At 47.1% G+C, this 22513-nt stretch overlaps 1 protein-coding gene and 1 long non-coding RNA gene across 3 annotated transcripts in view; both read right to left on the bottom strand.

The window, feature by feature from the left end:
* The window catches only part of SFXN2 (sideroflexin 2), a 192452-nt gene that overhangs the window by 45342 nt on the left and 124597 nt on the right, over positions 1–22513 (bottom strand). The gene's annotated exons all lie outside the window — the stretch shown is intronic.
* Positions 1–22513, bottom strand: part of LOC135058166 (uncharacterized) — a 29964-nt gene that overhangs the window by 4516 nt on the left and 2935 nt on the right. The window contains exon 2 of the long non-coding RNA XR_010244652.1: positions 3745–3889. This is a non-coding gene — a long non-coding RNA (uncharacterized LOC135058166). The remainder of the gene's footprint in view (positions 1–3744; positions 3890–22513) is intronic.

The raw sequence follows: 22513 nt of genomic DNA, 5'->3' as shown, positions 1-22513 counted from the left end.
CCCCACATAATACCCTGTTTAGTGGTACCTGTAGTATCAGCTAAATGTAACGCCTCCTTCATTGCCAAAATCATATAACGTGTGGCCCTACTGGAAAATACGGTTGATTCGTCACCGTCACCACTGGAGTCATCGCCTGTGTCTGGGTCTGTGTCGACCGACTGAGGCAAAGGGCGTTTCACAGCCCCTGACGGTGTTTGAGTCGCCTGGACAGGCACTAATTGATTGTCCGGCCGTCTCATGTCGTCAAACGACTGCTTTAGCGTGTTGACACTATCCCGTAGTTCCATAAATAAAGGCATCCATTCTGGTGTCGACCCCCTAGGAGGTGACATCCCCATATTTGGCAATTGCTCCGCCTCCACACCAATATCGTCCTCATACATGTCGACACACACGTACCGACACACAGCAGACACACAGGGAATGCTCCTAATGAAGACAGGACCCACTAGCCCTTTGGGGAGACAGAGGGAGAGTTTGCCAGCACACACCAAAAGCGCTATATATATATCAGGGATAGCCTTATAATAAGTGCTCCCCTATAGCTGCTTTGTTATATAAAAATATCGCCATAAATTTGCCCCCCCTCTCTGTTTTACCCTGTTTCTGTAGTGCAGTGCAGGGGAGAGACCTGGGAGCCGTCCTGACCAGCGGAGCTGTGAGAGGAAATGGTGCCGTGTGCTGAGGAGATAGGCCCCGCCCCTTTTCCGGCGGGCTCGTCTCCCGCTATTTTGAGAAATCAGGCAGGGGTTAAATATCTCCATATAGCCTCTAGGGCTATATGTGAGGTATTTTTAGCCTTTATAGGTACTCATTTTGCCTCCCAGGGCGCCCCCCTCCCAGCGCCCTGCACCCTCAGTGACTGCCGTGTGAAGTGTGCTGAGAGGAAAATGGCGCACAGCTGCAGTGCTGTGCGCTACCTTTAGAAGACTGCAGGAGTCTTCAGCCGCCGATTCTGGACCTCTTCTGTCTTCAGCATCTGCAAGGGGGCCGGCGGCGCGGCTCCGGTGACCATCCAGGCTGTACCTGTGATCGTCCCTCTGGAGCTTGATGTCCAGTAGCCAAGAAGCCAATCCATCCTGCACGCAGGTGAGTTGACTCCTTCTCCCCTCAGTCCCTCGCTGCAGTGATCCTGTTGCCAGCAGGAATCACTGTAACATAAAAAACCTAGCTAAACTTTCTCTAAGCAGCTCTTTAGGAGAGCCACCTAGATTGCACCCTTCTCGGCCGGGCACAAAAATCTAACTGGAGTCTGGAGGAGGGTCATAGGGGGAGGAGCCAGTGCACACCACCTGATCGGAAAAGCTTTACTTTTTGTGCCCTGTCTCCTGCGGAGCCGCTATTCCCCATGGTCCTTTCAGGAACCCCAGCATCCACTAGGACGATAGAGAAAACCTTTTAGTACATCTGCATGATACATATATAACCAAAAGATAAGCATGTGTTTTTCAGGGAAAAAAAAAAAAGAAGATAAATAGGCCCCTATGTGAGTCTCAGAAGAATAAATAGTAGGCCCCTACGTGAGTTATTGATGGATAAATAGTTGGACCCCACGCGAGTTATTGATGGATAAATAGTAGGCCCCTACGCAAGTTGTTGATGGATAAATAGTAGGCCCCTACGTGAGTTATTGATGGATAAATAGTAGGCCCCTACGTGAGTTATTGATGGATAAATAGTTGGACCCTACGCGAGTTATTGATGGATAAATAGTAGGCCCCTATGCGAGTTATTGATGGATAAATAGTAGGCCCCTACGTGAGTTATTGATGGATAAATAGTTGGACCCTACGCGAGTTATTGATGGATAAATAGTTGGCCCCTATGCGAGTTATTGATGGATAAATAGTAGGCCCCTACGTGAGTTATTGATGGATAAATAGTTGGACCCTACGTGAGTTATTGATGGACAAGGCACTGCTAATTACTTATGATAGTAATTGCTATTGGAGTTCATTTATAAGTCCCGCACTGCAGTAATATATTAGCTACTTTTAGAACAATGAGAGGTATGCAGGGCACTGAGTGTTGTGTGGGTGCACTGGTGGTAGTGTACTGTTAGAGTACAGGCTGATATCTGTGGTCGCTGGTACTAGCACACTATCGCAATAATGGTTAATAAAAAAAAAAAAGAATTGTATGGGGATGATGCTGGTATACTGAGAGGGACATTGGCACGGACGTATTTGACTAACCATGCTGGTAACCTGTATTCTATTTTAGTTGGCATACAATGCACAACATAAGTATTTACTTCCAAAGTTGCTGACTCCTGACATTTGGCCATGGCTCCTAGCTGTCACACATTTGTCCAGGCAAATACATATATGTGGTCACTCCATAGGAACAGTTGTTAGACATTAGTTGCACATTGCATGACTGGATCTCGCTTCCTCCTCCACAGGATGCCCACTTCCCCTTTAGCAGTGCACTTCTACTTGGTGTGAAACATTAGCCCAGGAGCCATAGCATTTATTCCCCAGTGGCTGCCAGCTACACACAGTAGGGATTTAGTCTCCATGTTTCCGAAGACCTGCGCATGCGTAGTAGAGTCTGGCACAATGCCAGAGTCAATTCCGCTGTGAAGAGGAGGGGGCTTACCCAATGTCTGGCCACGGGCCTCCTCCTCTGTTAAAATGCCTCTGTCTTGTTGAATCAATAATTCTATGTGATTTTTTTGTAAATGTCAATGAATTGTATAAAAATGTGTAGAAGTGAACATCAAACTGTAATGCGTATGGTTAAAACTAGGTTGCCTGCATAATTTGTAATACTTTGACATAAACTACAAAAATTCTGCAAACAGAAACTTTTAATTAGTTTCTTACAATTTAGGTCACTCTATGAAATTTAGGACACAATACATGAAAATTTAAGTTCATATAACCGCTAACATTTTAGTATATTTATGATACTAAAACATCGTAGTATATTGTGTGATAATTGAAAATCGATACATTTATAGTGTAGCGAATCCCCGCTTATGTTAACATTTAACATATATGGAAGTTGTTGAAGTGGATGCAAAAGCAGATAATTTCTACGTATTTTATAAACCCCCATGTTTTTTTTTTCCACCCGTCTCCCCCACAGATACTTTACCTTCATGCCTCAGTGAAATCTTTTAACTTAATATTCTCGCTCCTACAGAGACCTCCCCCATCATCATCTATGTCATCCATTGCCTCTCACTGTCACCTACTATCTCTCTCTCCTCAATACCCACTGCCTCTCTAACCCCCATCACCCTCTCTCTCCTGTCACCCTCTGCCTCTCCCCTGCGTCACTGTCCCCCATCGCCCTCTGTATCCTGTCACTCTCTGCCTCTCTAAGGCAATGCCCTCTCTTCATCATACAGACAGGGCATTCTCTTCAAGGTCATGCCCTTCTTGTAAGGCCACACCCACTTTCCCAGGAGCACCCCCACGCCTCTTCCCCTGTCATTTTGTTCAAGATCCGCCCCTGTTTGCGTTCAATACAGTGTATTCAATGCACTGTTTATTTACAATGTAAATTACCCAGGGTTCACATTTTACTGTCTTATCACCAGTTTGTCTTCTTCACCTGCAATGAAATTCTACATTGCCCAACATTATGTAATCTTATATATGCTCAATCATACAGCTCTCCTCTCTACCCCCACCCAGCTATCCCACCTACTACATGTCTGTGCATTAAAAAAAATAAACAAGTCTGATACATAACTGGACTTTTTTTTTTTGAAAGGACGTCAGACCATACCTGATAGGTTGGGGGAATTTTCCATTAATGATCTTGTAGAGATTTTCAAGCAGGTGGTCATCCCAATATAGATCACAAAACTTCTCACATATTGCACTGCAGAACGTAGTATGCTGAAGACCCTTCAGGGCAAATATATATTCCCCTACAGAAGATAAATCAGAACAGATCACTCAATCTAGAAAACACACACACAAAAAAAAAAAAAAATCAGCCAGGACTCCCCTTCCTTTTCACTAGGAACATATAATATTTCCATTTATGCAATTTAATCCCATTGTTGTTATGTTTTCTCACTCCTGTGCTGAGCCGATTTCTCGACATTTGCGCTCATCATATCACAACATCACTATTTTTTTTTATATAGTACCCACACACAATATACCTGGTTTCCCTTCCCAGAAGGCATTTCATTTTCAGAATTTTTTTTAAATCATTTCCACAAAGTGAAATAACATTTAAAAGGCCAAAATGTTTTTTTTTTTTGTACTGAAGATGCTAGAACGTGAACTGAAAAGAGAATATATATATATATATATATATATATATATATATATATATATATATATATATATATATATATGTGATGAGAGGGTTCGGTTCCTCGGAATCCGAACCCCCCCGAACTTCACCCATTTTACACGGTTCCGAGGCGGACTCGAATCTTCCCGCCTTGCTCGGTTAACCCGAGCGCGCCCGAACGTCATCATCCCGCTGTCGGCTTTTCGCGAGATTCGTATTCTATATAAGGAGCCGCGCGTCACCGCCATTTTCACTCGTGCATTGGAGATGATAGGGAGAGGACGTGTGCAGCGTTCTCGCAGTTGTGTTCAGTGTGCTGCAAATATCTGTGCTCAGTGTGCTTGCAAATTTCTGTAATCAGTGTGCTGAAAATATCTACCTTCTCTGCCTGAAAAACGCTCCATATCTGTGCTGCATTGTAGTATATAGTAGGATGGGGTGTAGTATGGCTGACAAGGCGGTCTCCTGACCGCCGGTCAGCTTACCGACGCCGGGATCCCGGCGGGGAGGGGCGAGTGCAGCAAGCCCCTTGCGGGCTCGGTGGCGACCTGCGGTCACCACGGGTTCTATTCCCACTCTATGGGTGTCGTGGACACCCACGAGTGGAAATAGTCCCTGTTGGTCGGCATGCCGACCATCGGGATACTGAGCCGGCGGGATGGTGGAGGTCATGTGACTGTCGGTCAGCAGACCGCCGGTCACATGAATACCACCCGTAGGAGGACAGTGCAGAATTTTGCTGACCAGTGACCACCAGTATTATATCAGTACGGTACAGTAGTCCACTGCTCTACCTACCTCTGTGTCGTCAAGTATACTATCCATCCATACCTGTGGTGCATTTTAGTTGTTGTGCGCAGTAGTAGGAGGACAGTGCATAATTTTGCTGACCACCAGTATATAATATATAGCAGTACGGTACAGTAGGCCACTGCTCTACCTACCTCTGTGTCGTCAAGTATACTATCCATCCATACCTGTGGTGCATTTTAGTTGTTGTGCGCAGTATATATAATAGGAGGACAGTGCATAATTATGCTGACCACCAGTATATAATATATAGCAGTATGTTACAGTAGGCCATTGCTATTGATATATTACTGGCATATAATTCCACGCCCTTAAAAAAATAGAGAACAAAAATGTGGAGGGTAAAATAGGGAAAGATCAAGATCCACTTCCACCTCGTGCTGAAGCTGCTGCAACTAGTCATGGCCGAGACGTTGAAATGCCATCAACGTCGTCTGCCAAGGCCGATGCCCAATGTCATAGTAGAGAGCATGTAAAATCCAAAACACAAAAGTTCAGTAAAATGACCCAAAAAATAAGAATTTACTTACCGATAATTCTATTTCTCGGAGTCCGTAGTGGATGCTGGGGTTCCTGAAAGGACCATGGGGAATAGCGGCTCCGCAGGAGACAGGGCACAAAAGTAAAGCTTTTACAGGTCAGGTGGTGTGTACTGGCTCCTCCCCCCATGACCCTCCTCCAGACTCCAGTTAGGTACTGTGCCCGGACGAGCGTACACAATAAGGGAGGATTTTGAATCCCGGGTAAGACTCATACCAGCCACACCAATCACACCGTACAACTTGTGATCTAAACCCAGTTAACAGTATGATAACAGAGGAGCCTCTGAAAGATGGCTTCCTAAACAATAACCCGAATTAGTTAACAATAACTATGTACAAGTATTGCAGATAATCCGCACTTGGGATGGGCGCCCAGCATCCACTACGGACTCCGAGAAATAGAATTATCGGTAAGTAAATTCTTATTTTCTCTATCGTCCTAAGTGGATGCTGGGGTTCCTGAAAGGACCATGGGGATTATACCAAAGCTCCCAAACGGGCGGGAGAGTGCGGATGACTCTGCAGCACCGAATGAGAGAACTCCAGGTCCTCCTTTGCCAGGGTATCAAATTTGTAAAAATTTACAAACGTGTTCTCCCCTGACCACGTAGCTGCTCGGCAGAGTTGTAATGCCGAGACCCCTCGGGCAGCCGCCCAAGATGAGCCCACCTTCCTTGCGGAATGGGCCTTAACAGATTTAGGCTGTGGCAGGCCTGCCACAGAATGTACAAGTTGAATTTTGTTACAAATCCAACGAGCAATCGACTGCTTAGAAGCAGGTGCACCCAACTTGTTGGGTGCATACAGTATAAACAGCGAGTCAGATTTTCTGACTCCAGCCGTCCTTTAAATGTATATTTTTAAGGCTCTGACAACGTCCAACAACTTGGAGTCCTTCAAGTCGTCTGTAGCCGCAGGCACTACAATAGGCTGGTTCAGGTGAAACGCTGATACCACCTTAGGGAGAAAATGCGGACGCGTCCGCAGCTCTGCCCTATGTCGAATGGAAAATTAAATAAGGGCTTTTATAAAACAAAGCCGCCAGTTCAGATACTCTCCCGGCCGAAGCCAGGGCCAGTAACAGAGACACTTTCCATGTGAGATATTTCAAATCCACATTCTTTAGTGGTTCAAACCAATTGGATTTGAGGAAATCTAAAACTACATTTAGATCCCACGGTGCCACCTTAGGCACCACAGGAGGCTGTATATGCAGTACTCCTTTGATAAAAATCTGGACCTCAGGGACTGAGGCCAATTCTTTTTGGAAGAATATTGATAGGGCCGAAATTTGAACCTTAATAGATCCCAATTTGAGACCCATAGACAATCCTGATTGCAGGAAATGTAGGAAAACGACCCAGTTGAAATTCCTCCATCGGAGCACTCCGCTGCTCGCACCACGCAACATATTTTCGCCAAATACGGCGATAATGCTTCGCGGTGACTTCCTTCCTTGCCTTTATCAAGGTAGGAATGACTTCTTCTGGAATGCCTTTTCCTTTTAGGATCTGGCATTCAAACGCCATGCCGTCAAACGCAGCCGCGGTAAGTCTTGAAAAAGACAAGGACCCTGCTGAAGCAGGTCCCTTCTCAGAAGTAGAGGCCACGGATCGTCCGTGACCATCTCTTGAAGTTCCGGGTACCAAGTCCTTCTTGGCCAATCCGGAGCCACTAGTCTTACTCCTCTTTGCCGTATAATCCTCAATACCTTTGGTATGAGAGGCAGAGGAGGAAACACATATACCGACTGGTACACCCAAGGTGTTACCAGCGCGTCCACAGCTATTGCCTGCGGATCTCTTGACCTGGCGCAATACCTGTCCAGTGTTTTGTTGAGGCGAGACGCCATCATGTCCACCATTGGTTTTACCCAACGGTTTTATAGCATGTGGGAAACTTCTGGATGAAGTCCCCACTCTCCCGGGTGAAGGTCGTGTCTGCTGAGGAATTCTGCTTCCCAGTTGTCCACGCCCGGGATGAATACTGCTGACAGTGCTATCACGTGATTCTCCGCCCAGCGAAGGATCCTGGCAGCTTCTGCCATTGCCCTCCTGCTTCTTGTGCCGCCCTGTCTGTTTACATGGGCGACTGCCGTGATGTTGTCCGACTGGATCAACACCGGTCTTCCTTGAAGCAGAGGTTCCGCCTGGCTTAGAGCAGTGTAGATTGCTCTTAGTTCCAGAATGCTTATGTGAAGAGACTTTTTCAGGCTCGACCACACTCCCTGGAAATTTCTTCCCTGTGTGACTGCTCCCCAGCCTCTCAGGCTGGCATCCGTGGTCACCAGGATCCAATCCTGCATGCCGAATCTGCGGCCCTCCAATAGATGAGCCTCCTGCAACCACCACAGAAGGGATACCCTTGTCCTCGGCGACAGGGTTATCCGCAGGTGCATCTGAAGATGCGACCCTGACCATTTGTCCAACAGATCCCTTTGCATGGAATCTGCCGAAAGGGATTGCTTCGTAAGAAGCTACCATTTTTTCCCAGGACTCTTGTGCATTGATGTACAGACACCTTTCCTGGTTTTAGGAGGTTCCTGACCAGGTCAGATAACTCCTTGGCTTTTTCTTCGGGAAGAAAAACCTTTTTCTGAACTGTGTCCAGAATCATCCCCAGGAACAGCAGACGAGTTGTCGGCATTAATTGGGATTTTGGAATATTCAGAATCCATCCGTGCTGCTTTAGCACCTCTTGAGATAGTGCTAAACCCATCTCTAGCTGTTCTCTGGACCTTGTCCTTATTAGGAGATCGTCCAAGTATGGGATAAGTAATACGCCTTTTCTTCGAAGAAGAAATATTATCTCGGCCATTACCTTTGTAAAGACCCGAGGTGCCGTGGACAAACCAAACGGCAGCGTCTGAAACTGATAGTGACAGTTTTGTACAACGAACCTGAGGTACCCCTGGTGTGAGGGGTAATTGGAACGTGGAGATACGCATCCTTGATGTCCAAGGATACCATAAAGTCCCCTTCTTCCAGGTTCGCTATCACTGCTCTGAGTGACTCCATCTTGAACTTGAACTTCTTTATGTACAGGTTCAAGGATTTCAGATTTAGAATAGGCCTTACCGAGCCATCCGGCTTCGGTACCACAAAAAGAGTGGAATAATACCCCTTCCCTTGTTGTAGAAGAGGTACCTTGACTATCACCTGCTGAGAATACAGCTTGTGAATGGCTTCCAAAACCGTCTCCCTTTCTGAGGGGGACGTTGGTAAAGCAGACTTCAGGAAACGGCGAGGTGGCTCTGTCTCTAATTTCAACCTGTACCCCTGAGATATTATCTGCAGGATCCAGGGATTTACCTGCGAGTGAGCCCACTGCGCGCTGTAATTCTTGAGACGACCGCCTACCGCCCCCGAGTCCGCTTGCGAAGCCCCAGCGTCATGCTGAGGCTTTTGTAGAAGCCGGGGAGGGCTTCTGTTCCTGGGAAGGAGCTGCCTGTTGCTGTCTCTTCCCTCGTCCTCTGCCTCATGGCAGATATGAATAGCCCTTTGCTCTCTTATTTTTAAAGGAACGAAAGGGCTGCGGTTGAAAGGTCGGTGCCTTTTTCTGTTGGGGAGTGACTTGAGGTAGAAAGGTGGATTTCCCGGCCGTAGCCGTGGCCACCAAATCCGATAGACCGACCCCAAATAACTCCTCTACGCATCGCCTGTCCACTGTCGTGTCCATAAAGCTCTTCTGGTCGAAATGGACATAACACTTACCCGTGATGCCAGTGTGCAGATATCTCTCTGTGCATCACGCATATAAAGAAATGCATCCTTTATTTGTTCTAACGACAGTAAAATATTGTCCCTGTCCAGGGTATCAATATTTTCGATCAGGGACTCTGACCAAACTACCCCAGCACTGCACATCCAGGCAGTCGCAATAGCTGGTCGTAGTATAACACCTGCATGTGTGTATATACCTTTTTGGATATTTTCCATCCTCCTATCTGATGGATCTTTAAGTGCGGCCGTCTCAGGAGAGGGTAACGCCACTTGTTTTGATAAGCGTGTTAGCGCTTTGTCCACCCTAGGAGGTGTTTCCCAGCGCTCCCTAACCTCTGGCGGGAAAGGGTATAAAGCCAATAACTTCTTTGAAATTAGCAGTTTTTTATCGGGGCACCCCACGCTTCATCACACACGTCATTTAATTCTTCTGATTCGGTAAAAACTACTGGTAGTTTTTTCACACCCCACATAATACCCTGTTTAGTGGTACCTGTAGTATCAGCTAAATGTAACATCTCCTTTATTGCCAAAATCATATAACGTGTGGCCCTACTGGAAAATACGGTTGATTCGTCACCTTCACCACCGGAATCAGCGCCTGTGTCTGGGTCTGTGTCGACCGACTGAGGCAAGGGGCGTTTTACAGCCCCTGACGGTGTTTGAGGCGCCTGGACAGGCACTAATTGAGTGTCCGGCCGCCTCATGTCGGCAAACGACTGCTTAAGCGAGTTGACGCTATCCCGTAATTCCACAAATAAAGGCATCCATTCTGGTGTCGACCCCCTAGGAGGTGACATCCTCATATTTGGCAATTGCTCCGCCTCCACACCAATAACGTCCTCATACATGTCGACACACACGTACCGACACACAGCAGACACACAGGGAATGCTCTATACGAAGACAGGACCCACTAGCCCTTTGGGGAGACAGAGGGAGAGTCTGCCAGCACACACCAAAAAGCGCTATATATGACAGGGATAGCCTTATGATTAAGTGCTCCCTTATAGCTGCTTTTATATTAATATATTGCCATTTATTTTGCTCCCCCTCTCTGTTATACCCTGTTTCTGTAGTGCAGTGCAGGGGAGAGACCTGGGAGCCTTCCTGACCAGCGGAGCTGTGACAGAAAATGGCGCCGTGTGCTGAGGAGATAGGCCCCGCCCCTTTTTCTGCGGGCTCGTCTCCCGCTATTTAGTACATTTAGGCAGGGGTAAATATCTCCATATAGCCTCTGGGGCTATATGTGAGGTATTTTTAGCCTTTTTAAAGGTTTTCATTTGCCTCCCAGGGCGCCCCCCCCCAGCGCCCTGCACCCTCAGTGACTGCCGTGTGAAGTGTGCTGAGAGGAAAATGGCGCACAGCTGCAGTGCTGTGCGCTACCTTAAGAAGACTGCAGGAGTCTTCAGCCGCCGATTCTGGACCTCTTCTTGCTTCAGCATCTGTGAGGGGGCCGGCGGCGTGGCTCCGGTGACCATCCAGGCTGTACCTGTGATCGTCCCTCTGGAGCTTCATGTCCAGTAGCCAAGAAGCCAATCCATCCTGCACGCAGGTGAGTTCACTTCTTCTCCCCTCTGTCCCTCGTTGCAGTGATCCTGTTGCCAGCAGGAATCACTGTAAAATAAAAAACCTAAGCTAAACTCTCTAAGCAGCTCTTTATGAGAGCCACCTAGAATTGCACCCTTCTCGGCCGGGCACAAAAATCTAACTGGAGTCTGGAGGAGGGTCATGGGGGGAGGAGCCAGTACACACCACCTGACCTGTAAAAGCTTTACTTTTGTGCCCTGTCTCCTGCGGAGCCGCTATTCCCCATGGTCCTTTCAGGAACCCCAGCATCCACTTAGGACGATAGAGAAATCTAAATTAAAAGCGTCTGATGAGAAGCGTAAACTTGCCAATATGCCATTTACGACACGGAGTGGCAAGGAACGGCTGAGGCCCTGGCCTATGTTTATGGCTAGTGGTTCAGATTCACATGAGGATGGAAGCACTCATCCTCTCGTTAGAAAACTGCAGTGCCACTCCTAGATGGGCCAGGTGTTTGTGTCGGCCACTTGGGTCGCTTAGCTTAGCCACACAGCTACCTCATTGCACCTCTTTTTTTCTTTGCATCATGTGCTGTTTGGGGACTATCTTTTGAAGTGCCATCCTGTCTGACACTATAGTGCCACTCCTAGATGGGCCAGGTGTTTGTGTCGGCCACTTGGGTCGCTTAGCTTAGTCACACAGCTACCTCATTGCACCTCTTTTTTTCTTTGCATCATGTGCTGTTTGGGGACTATTTTTTAAATCTGCCATCCTGTCTGACACTGCAGTGCCACTCCTAGATGGGCCAGGTGTTTGTGTCGGCCACTTGGGTCACTTAGCTTCGTCATCCAGCGACCTCGGTGCAAATTTTAGGACTAAAAATAATATTGTGAGGTGTTCATAATAGACTGGAAATGAGTGGAAATTATGGTTATTGAGGTTAATAATACTATGGGATCAAAATGACCCCCAAATTCTATGATTTAAGCTGTTTTTGAGGGTTTTTTGTAAAAAGACACCCGAATCCAAAACACACCCGAATCAGACAAAAAAATTTCAGGGAGGTTTTGCCAAAACGCAAAACCCGAAAAATGTCCGGTGCACAACACTAATTTTTTTTATATATATATATATATATATATACACACACACACACACACATACATACATGTATGTATACATATATATATATATATATATATATAGATAGATATATATATATATAGATATATATATATATATATATATATATATAGGTTGTTTCACAGGATATACGGTTTGGTATTTTTCTCTGTGTATTTCAGTCACCTTATACCACTTAAATCCTCTGTTTGTGATCTGCATTTGCAGGCACATTCCACACAGGGAGTTTTTGTCAGGTACTGTGTCTGGCTATATTGTACTGTTACGTCCTAGGGCTACATTCTCCAATAATGTCTGCGTCACAGGGCGGGAGATCCATGGCTGATCCTGCGTCGTGCAGTGCTGATGCCACGGATTTATCTGAGGAAAATATTCCAGCTGAGGGTTCAGGTAGTGGGGGTTCTGTACCCCTTGGTCAGCCTGTAGCACTGGTGGCACACCAAGACCGACCTTGGGCTGTTTCTTCTAATTTACTGACTACGCTAGTAACGAGACTCACATATTGTCCCTGTTGTAAATCCACCATTGGTGGATACTCTGTCTACTCAGTTGCAGCAGTTAAATCAGACTTTGGTTAAACAAAAGCCTGACCCTCGTCATCCTAGGACCAAAGGGTCATCTAAGCGGGCTATTTCTTCCTCAAAGTCCACGCATGTTTCGGATACTTCATCCGATGAAGATGGCGTATATACTGACCCATCAGACACTGATGCAGATGCTTCTGATGGGGAATCTACAACACAGGTGGATGTTCCTGACCTCTTGGAGGCTATCAAACTGATTCTTCAGACTGATGATGAACCTGAACTTTCAAACACATCTAAGAAACCTGATAAGTTCAAACGTCAGAAAGTTACTAAATTAGTTTTGCCACATTCTGACCATTTAGTTGACATACGTCAGGAATCCTGGGAATATGCAGGAAATAAATTCTCCCTGTCTAAAAAGATGCTAGCTCGTTATCCCCTCGCTGCAGAGTTAAGTAAATATTGGAAAACACCGCCACCAGTGGACTCGCATGCCGCACGACCTGATGGCGTCTCGACACAATCACAAGGTTCCGGCCTTCAGAGCAAGGACAAGGGATCCTCAAGCAGCGTTCGTGGATGCGCTGGCAATTCCATGGAACTTTCGGTTGACGTATGTGTTCCCTCTGGTGTCACTCCTGCCCAGGGTAATAAGGAAGTTCAAGCAAGAAGGAGGAATACTACTTCTAATCGCTCCAGCGTGGCCCAGATGGCATTGGTTCTCAGACCTGCAAGGTCTCTCGATAGAGTGTCCTCTTCTGCTTCCACAACGCCCAGACCTCCTCGTTCAGGGCTGTTGTATCTACCAGGATACGGCCCGACTGGCTTTGACGGAGTGGCTCTTGAAGCTTCAGTCCTGAGGGCCAGAGGATTTTCTGAGACGGTCATTCAAACTATGTTGAAAGCCCGTAAAATGGCTTAGGTTCGGATTTAATATAGGGTCTGGAATTCTTACTTCACCTGGTGTGCGGCTAAGAATTCTGATGCATACAAGTTCAGTACTGCCAAGCTTTTGGCCTTTCTGCAACAGGGCCTGGACTTAGGCCTTTGTCTGGCCTCCCTCAAGGTTCATATTTCGGCCTTGTCGGTGTGGTTTCAGAGAAAAATTGCGTCGCTACCCGACGTTCATACTTTCACTCAGGGTGTTTTACAGATTCAACCTCCCTATGTCCCCCCTGTGGCTCCTTGGGATTTGTCGGTTGTTCTGGATGCCCTACCAGAGTCTCTGTTTGAACCTCTTGAGTCTGTAGACCTTAAATGGCTTACACTTAAGGTCTTGTTTTTGATGGCTATTGCCTCTGCTAGAAGGATTTCAGACTTGGGTGCCTTATCCTGTCGTTCACCCTTTCTGATTTTTCACAGTGACCGTACGGTTCTTAGAACTTGCCCTGGTTATCTGCCTAAGGTGGTGTCGTCTTTCCACCTTAACCAAGAGATTGTGGTTCCGGCCTTTCTCTCTCCTGGTTTGTCCTCCAAAGAACGGTCTTTGGGTGTGGTACGGGTTCTCCGTATATACGTGAAGAGAACCGCTTCTCTTAGGAGATCTGATTCTCGCTTTGTCCTTTTTGGTTTTCACAAACGTGGCTGGCCTGCAAATAAGCAAACCTTGGCCAGATGGATTAGAATGGTGATTGCACAAGCTTATGCGCAGGCTGGACTTCCAGCTCCTGCTACTATCAAGGCCTATTGTACTCGGTCTGTTGGACCTTCTTGGGCGGCCCGCCATGGCACCTCCCTAGAAAAACTGTGCAAGGCGGCTACATGGCCCTCAGTGAACACGTTCATTAGGTTCTATGCCTTTGATACTTCCACCTCCCAGGATGCTTCCTTTGGACACAAGGTTCTTGTGCCCACTACAGTGCGTCCCCTCCCTTGAGGAACTGCTTTAGGACATCTCCGATGTAATTCCCTGTGGAATACCAGTGTACCCCGCTGCAGAAAAGGAGATTTATGGTAAGAACTTACCTTGTTAAATCTCTCTCTGCGAGGTACACTGGATTCCACAGGGCGCCCAACCTGACGCACTTAGATTCTTTGGGTTTGTATGGCATTAGCCGCTGGTACCTTCTCCTGTCGTGAGAATGTGGTTATATGTGGCTACTAACTACTGTTGTCTCTTTTACCTGCTACTGCATTGGACTGGTTAACAAAACTGAGCTCTAGTGCCTGGAGGCAGGGATATAGAGAAGGCGGTGCAGTGCATCCTGGGAACAGTCAAAGCTTTAGTGCCTCGGATCAAGATCCAACTCTACACCCCCGATGTTATTCCCTGTGGAATCCAGTGTACCTCGCAGAAAGATTTAACAATGGTAAATCTTACCATAAATCTCCTTATATACTTATTAGTTTCTTAGCTATTTGTGAACCTGCAGACACACTCCTTGTGACCGATTACATTGTGATCTATGTGCTCATGATTTTATCCCCTTATATAATTTTTATATGCTCATTCATTTTAACATTTATTGTATGAGATATACAGTATTAAAGCTATTAGCTGAATACTTACACTATGGTTAATTGATTCATTTAATGTATTTTATTTAGGTGCTACTTAAGCTTCTATTTTCCACTACTGTACTTGGCTCATGGGATACTGTACCGTGTCGCGATGCATTCATTTCCGTCACTTGATACCACCTACATATTGTTGTTTATGGAGTAATTATTTAGGTAGTATTCGTTGTATGTTTTTTCTCCTACATGGGTTAGTATCGGGAGACTGGCGTTTGGGATCCTGGAGCCCACCATACCGATCCCGGTCACCTAAGTGCCGGTAAGGGGGGCGAGCACAACAGAGCCCCTTGTTCTGTCTCCGCTCTATGGGTCGTGGACACCCACGAGTGGAAATAGTCCCTGTTAGTTGGCATGCCAACTGTTAGGCTAGCCAGAGAATGGGATTCCAGCATTTGTATAGTGACTTGCGGGTTCCCGACCACCGGTCACATGACTACATCCCACATACACACCTGTAGGTAAAATTACTGCGGCTAATTAATCCCCAGGGTTAATTCAATTATCCCCGATAGCCAAAATCTGCCAGAAACCAAATCCGCAATAAGTACCTTTTTTTCACGGTTGCGATTGTGAAAACAGAAAAAGAGAAAAAATTACCATAAGGTAATTCTCTCCAGGCGCTGATTGGGGAGGTTCAACACAGCAGCTAGATGAAGAGGTTGGTCAGACCTCACACAATAATACAAGCAAATAAATAATCAGCGCTAAATGGTCATAAATGAGATGAGTAGGTCAGTAATTATAAACATTTAATTCATAATAAAATTCAATAAAACATCCATATGGAATCGATAAAATAAGTGAAGAAAAACCCTTAAAAAAGGGAGGTATGAAATGTTACTCCCGATCACATTTGTCTCAAAATGGAGGAGAGAATAGGACCTGTTCCTATAATATAGTCCCCTTCTAGGTTTGTGCGGACCGGATGGATATTCTGAACTAGGCAATAGTTACCACAAGTATGTCCAATTGTGAAAACACATGGATCCAAGAACATATCCCGGATCCTGTGTGTTTTGCATGATGGCGGGTAAATGTTACTGAGGGAATATAGGATATTAATTAAATTGATTGTTAAAAAACATCTGCCAAAAAATCACAATGAAGCCATTGTTTATTGTTTCACTGTAAAATTTACCGCAATCAGTTGAATTCCCCGCTAAATCTATATACATTATCATCTCCAAGTGCAAATATTGTTTGTGTGTAACTTTGTGGTGTGTGTGTGTGTGTGTGTGTGTGTGTGTGTGTGTATTATATTATATTAATATATATATATATACTTGCAGATAATCCCGGCACTCTTCTTATAAAGGTGTAGAATGCTGCGGTGCCCTCCCAGAGGTATTGCTCCTCAATGAATAAGGTGAAGAATAAGGGTGGCACTCACGCAGACTGGTGCAGGTGTAGAAAAAGTCAAACTGACTTTTTCTACACCTGCACCAGTCTGCGTGAGTGCCACCCTTATTCTTCACATATATATATATATATATATATATATATATATATATATATATCCCTGACACACTTAGCCACCGTCCGGGAACAGAATATAGGGATAGCAATATGTGGGAGATGCACGGAATAGGAACCACACGGCAGCTATAGGCACGCACAGTCACATGTACAATGCAGAAATTATTACAAACAATAAAACTGCACTGGACTAGCAATACTACGTAAAGCTATGTACGCATACAGATATAACAATGCACAGTAAATACTGGATGTATAACACAGAATACTTGTACTAAATATTCCTGTAGGTATGCACTTGTTCTTAACTAACACTGTCTAAACGACATGTAGAATACTTAAGTGTCCTGTAAATGCACAGCGCTGATGAGGCAGGCGTCTTTACAGAGGAGACAGTGCCCAGCAGTGCCAGAATCAGCGCAGCTCTGTGTAATGGCGCCAAACGCTGACAGGAAGTGAGGGAGGGAGAGAGAGAGAGAGATGCTGCTCCAGGGCGGGAACATCTGCTGTAGATGGCGCCTGGGGCTGGGGGAGGGGCTACAGGTCAGAGCCTTATCCCCTCTGCTGGACTTCACCAGCGGGTACTATGGAGCCTGTACTAAATGGATTTTAGGAAATCCGACCTGTGCTGCTTGCCCTGCTCTGTGCTGCTTGCCCTGCTGGATATAGTGGGGTCCCTGCATGGCCACAGTGTCCACGCTAGCGAAAGACCATCTTCGAAGATCGTGACCGGATCGCGATTTCGGTGGGTCCCAACTGGGGGACCCTCTTACCCAGTGCCAGATTAAGGACCACATGGGCCTGGAGCTGAAATTTAGGAAGGGCCTATTATGTACCGTAGCAGGGGGTGTGATCAGCAACAGCGGGGTTGTGACTAGGGGTTGTGTCACGCAGGGCCCATCACGCATTGTCCCTTGCCTGAGTCAAAGCTGCCAATAATTACAGCAGCCGCTCTCAAGCCAACAAGTAACTGCAGGTACTTTTTGCCTTGATAGTGACTGATGTAATTGTTGGAGGTCTTGAAATTGGTCCGAAAGGGGACCGAAGCATTGACACTTCAGGTGACTATATGACTTTACTATAGCATGTGATGCAGGTTATACAGTTTCTGGTGGTATTACATTTCCATTTTCTCTGACGTCCTAAGTGGATGCTGGGGACTCCGTCAGGACCATGGGGATTAGCGGCTCCGCAGGAGACAGGGCACAAAAGTAAAAGCTTTAGGATCAGGTGGTGTGCACTGGCTCCTCCCCCTATGACCCTCCTCCAAGCCTCAGTTAGATTTTTGTGCCCGGCCGAGAAGGGTGCAATCTAGGTGGCTCTCTTAAAGAGCTGCTTAGAGTAAAAGTTTTGTTAGGTTTTTTATTTTCAGTGAGTCCTGCTGGCAACAGGCTCACTGCTACGAGGGACTTAGGGGAGAAGAAGTGAACTCACCTGCGTGCAGGATGGATTGGCTTCTTAGGCTACTGGACACCATTAGCTCCAGAGGGATCGAACACAGGCCCAGCCATGGAGTCCGGTCCCAGAGCCGCGCCGCCGACCCCCTTGCAGATGCCGAAGAGTGAAGAGGTCCAGAAACCGGCGGCAGAAGACTTTTCAGTCTTCATGAGGTAGCGCACAGCACTGCAGCTGTGCGCCATTGTTGTCAGCACACTTCACACCAGCGGTCACTGAGGGTGCAGGGCGCTGGGGGGGCGCCCTGGGCAGCAATGAAATACCTATACTGGCTAAAAGATACATCACATATAGCCCCTGGGGCTATATGGATGTATTTAACCCCTGCCAGGTCTCAGAAAAACGGGAGAAGAAGCCCGCCGAAAAGGGGGCGGGGCCTATTCTCCTCAGCACACAGCGCCATTTTCCCTCACAGAAATGCTGGTGGGAAGGCTCCCAGGCTCTCCCCTGCACTGCACTACAGAAACAGGGTTAAAACAGAGAGGGGGGGCACTTATTTGGCGATATGATTATATATATTAAGATGCTATAAGGGAAAAACACTTATATAAAGGTTGTCCCTGTATAATTATAGCGTTTTGGTGTGTGCTGGCAAACTCTCCCTCTGTCTCCCCAAAGGGCTAGTGGGGTCCTGTCCTCTATCAGAGCATTCCCTGTGTGTGTGCTGTGTGTCGGTACGTGTGTGTCGACATGTATGAGGACGATGTTGGTGAGGAGGCGGAGAAATTGCCTGTAATGGTGATGTCACTCTCTAGGGAGTCGACACCGGAATGGATGGCTTATTTAGGGAATTACGTGATAATGTCAACACGCTGCAAGGTCGGTTGACGACATGAGACGGCCGGCAAACCAATTAGTACCTGTCCAGGCGTCTCAAACACCGTCAGGGGCTTTAAAACGCCCATTTACCTCAGTCGGTCGACACAGACACAGACACGGACACTGACTCCAGTGTCGACGGTGAAGAAACAAACGTATTTTCCATTTGGGCCACACGTTACATGTTAAGGGCAATGAAGGAGGTGTTACATATTTCTGATACTACAAGTACCACAAAAGAGGGTATTATGTGGGGTGTGAAAAAACTACCTGTAGTTTTTCCTGAATCAGATAAATTAAATGAAGTGTGTGATGATGCGTGGGTTTTCCCCGATAGAAAATTATTGGCGTTATACCCTTTCCCGCCAGAAGTTAGGGCGCGTTGGGAAACACCCCTTAGGGTGGATAAGGCGCTCACACGCTTATCAAAACAAGTGGCGTTACCGTCTCCAGATACGGCCGCCCTCAAGGAGCCAGCTGATAGGAGGCTGGAAAATATCCTAAAAAGTATATACACACATACTGGTGTTATACTGCGACCAGCGATCGCCTCAGCCTGGATGTGCAGCGCTGTGGTGGCTTGGTAGGATTCCCTGACTGAAAATATTGATACCCTTGACAGGGACAGTATTTTATTGACTATAGAGCATTTAAAGGATGCATTTCTATATATGCGAGATGCACAGAGGGATATTTGCACTCTGGCATCAAGAGTAAGTGCGATGTCCATATCTGCCAGAAGATGTTTATGGACACGACAGTGGTCAGGTGATGCAGATTCCAAACGGCACATGGAAGTATTGCCGTATAAAGGGGAGGAGTTATTTGGGGTCGGTCCATCGGACCTGGTGGCCACGGCAACAGCTGGAAAATCCACCTTTTTTACCCCAAGTCACATCTCAGCAGAAAAAGACACCGTCTTTTCAGCCTCAGTCCTTTCGTCCCCATAAGGGCAAGCAGGCAAAAGGCCAGTCATATCTGCCCAGGGATAGAGGAAAGGGAAGAAGACTGCAGCAGGCAGCCCATTCCCAGGAACAGAAGCCCTCCACCGCTTTTGCCAAGTCCTCAGCATGACGCTGGGGCCGTACAAGCGGACTCAGCTGCGGTGGGGGGTCGTCTCAAGAGTTTCAGCGCGCAGTGGGCTCACTCGCAAGTGGACCCCTGGATCCTACAAGTAGTATCCCAGGGGTACAGATTGGAAATTCGAGACGTCTCCCCCTCGCAGGTTCCTGAAGTCTGATTTACCAACGTCTCCCTCCGACAGGGAGGCAGTATTGGAAACAATTCACAAGCTGTATTCCCAGCAGGTGATAATCAAAGTACCCCTCCTACAACAAGGAAAGGGGTATTATTCCACACTATATTGTGGTACTGAAGCTAGACGGCTCGGTGAGACCTATTCTAAATCTGAAATATTTGAACACTTACATACAAAGGTTCAAATCAAGATGGAGTCACTCAGAGCAGTGATAGCGAACCAAGGGTACCTCAGGTTTGTGGTACAGAACTGTCACTATCAGTTTCAGACGCTGCCGTTTGGATTGTCCACGGCACCCCGGGTCTTTACCAAGGTAATGGCCGAAATGATGATTCTTCTTCAAAGAAAAGGCGTCTTAATTATCCCTTACTTGGACGATCTCCTGATAAGGGCAAGGTCCAGAGCACAGTTGGAGGTCGGAGTAGCACTATCTCAAGTAGTTCTACGACAGCACGGGTGGATTCTAAATATTCCAAAATCGCAGCTGTCTCCGACGACACGTCTGCTGTTCCTAGGGATGATTCTGGACACAGTCCAGAAAAGGGTGTTTCTCCCGGAGGAGAAAGCCAGGGAGTTATCCGAGCTAGTCAGGAACCTCCTAAAACCAGGAAAAGTGTCAGTGCATCATTGCACAAGGGTCCTGGGAAAAATGGTGGCTTCTTACGAAGCGATTCCATTCGGCAGATTTCACGCAAGAACTTTTCAGTGGGATCTGCTGGAAAAATGGTCCGGATCGCATCTTCAGATGCATCAGCGGATAACCCTGTCTCCAAGGACAAGGGTGTCTCTTCTGTGGTGGCTGCAGAGTGCTCATCTACTAAAGGGCCACAGATTCGGCATTCAGGACTGGGTCCTGGTGACCACGGATGCCAGCCTGAACGGCTGGGGAGCAGTCACACAAGGAAAAAATTTCCAGGGAGTGTGATCAAGTCTGGAGACTTCTCTCCACATAAATATACTGGAGCTAAGAGCAATTTACAATGCTCTAAGCTTAGCAAGACCTCTGCTTCAAGGTCAGCCGGTATTGATCCAGTGGGACAACATCACGGCTGTCGCCCACGTAAACAGACTGGGCGGCACAAGAAGCAGGAGGGCAATGGCAGAAACTGCAAGGATTCTTCGCTGGGCGGAAAATCATGTGTTAGCACTGTCAGCAGTGTTCATTCCGGGAGTGGACAACTGGGAAGCAGACTTCCTCAGCACGACCTCCACCCGGGAGAGTGGGGACTTCATCGGGAAGTCTTCCACATGATTGTGAACCGTTGGGAAAGACCAAAGGTGGACATGATGGCGTCCCGCCTGAACAAAAAACTGGACAGGTATTGCGCCAGGTCAAGAGACCCTCAGGCAATAGCTGTGGACGTTCTGGTAACACTGTGGGTGTACCAGTCGGTGTATGTGTTCCCTCCTCTGCTTCTCATACCTAAGGTACTGAGAATTATAAGACGTAGAGGAGTAAGAACTATACTCGTGGCTCCGGATTGGCCAAGAAGGACTTGGTACCCGGAACTTCAAGAGATGCTCACAGAGGACTCATGGCCTCTGCCGCTAAGAAGGGACTTGCTTCAGCAAGTACCATGTCTGTTCCAAGACTTACCGCGGCTGCGTTTGACGGCATGGCGGTTGAACGCCGGATCCTAAGGGAAAAAGGCATTCCGGAAGAGGTCATTCCTACCCTGGTCAAAGCCAGGAAGGAGGTGACCGCACAACATTATCACCACATGTGGCGAAAATATGTTGCGTGGTGTGAGGCCAGGAAGGCCCCACGAAGAAATTTCAACTCGGTCGATTCCTGCATTTCCTGCAAACAGGAGTGTCTATGGGCCTCAAATTGGGGTCCATTAAGGTTCAAATTTCGGCCCTGTCGATTTTCTTCCAGAAAGAATTGGCTTCAGTTCCTGAAGTCCAGAAGTTTGTCAAGGGAGTACTGCATATACAACCCCCTTTTGTGCCTCCAGTGGCACTGTGGGATCTCAACGTAGTTCTGGGATTCCTCAAATCACATTGGTTTAAACCGCTCAAATCTGTGGATTTGAAATATTTCACATGGAAAGCGACCATGATGTTGGCCCTGGCCTCGGCCAGGCGAGTGTCAGAATTGGCGGCTTTGTCTCACCAAAGCCCATATCTGATTGTCCATTCGGACAGGGCAGAGCTGCGGACTCGTCCCCAGTTTCTCCCTAAGGTGGTGTCAGCGTTTCACCTGAACCAGCTTATTGTGGTACCTGCGGCTACTAGGGACTTGGAGGACTCCAAGTTGCTAGATGTTGTCAGGGCCCTGAAAATATAGGTTTCCAGGACGGCTGGAGTCAGGAAAACTGACTTGCTGTTATCCTGTATGCACCCAACAAACTGGGTGCTCTTGCTTCTAAGCAGACGATTGCTAGTTGGATGTGTAGTACAATTCAGCTTGCACATTCTGTGGCAGGCCTGCCACAGCCAAAATAT

Source organism: Pseudophryne corroboree, chromosome 3, assembly GCF_028390025.1.
Source record: "Pseudophryne corroboree isolate aPseCor3 chromosome 3, aPseCor3.hap2, whole genome shotgun sequence".
Classification (NCBI taxonomy): Eukaryota; Metazoa; Chordata; class Amphibia; order Anura; family Myobatrachidae; genus Pseudophryne; species Pseudophryne corroboree.
This window is presented reverse-complemented; position numbering and strand designations above follow the sequence as displayed.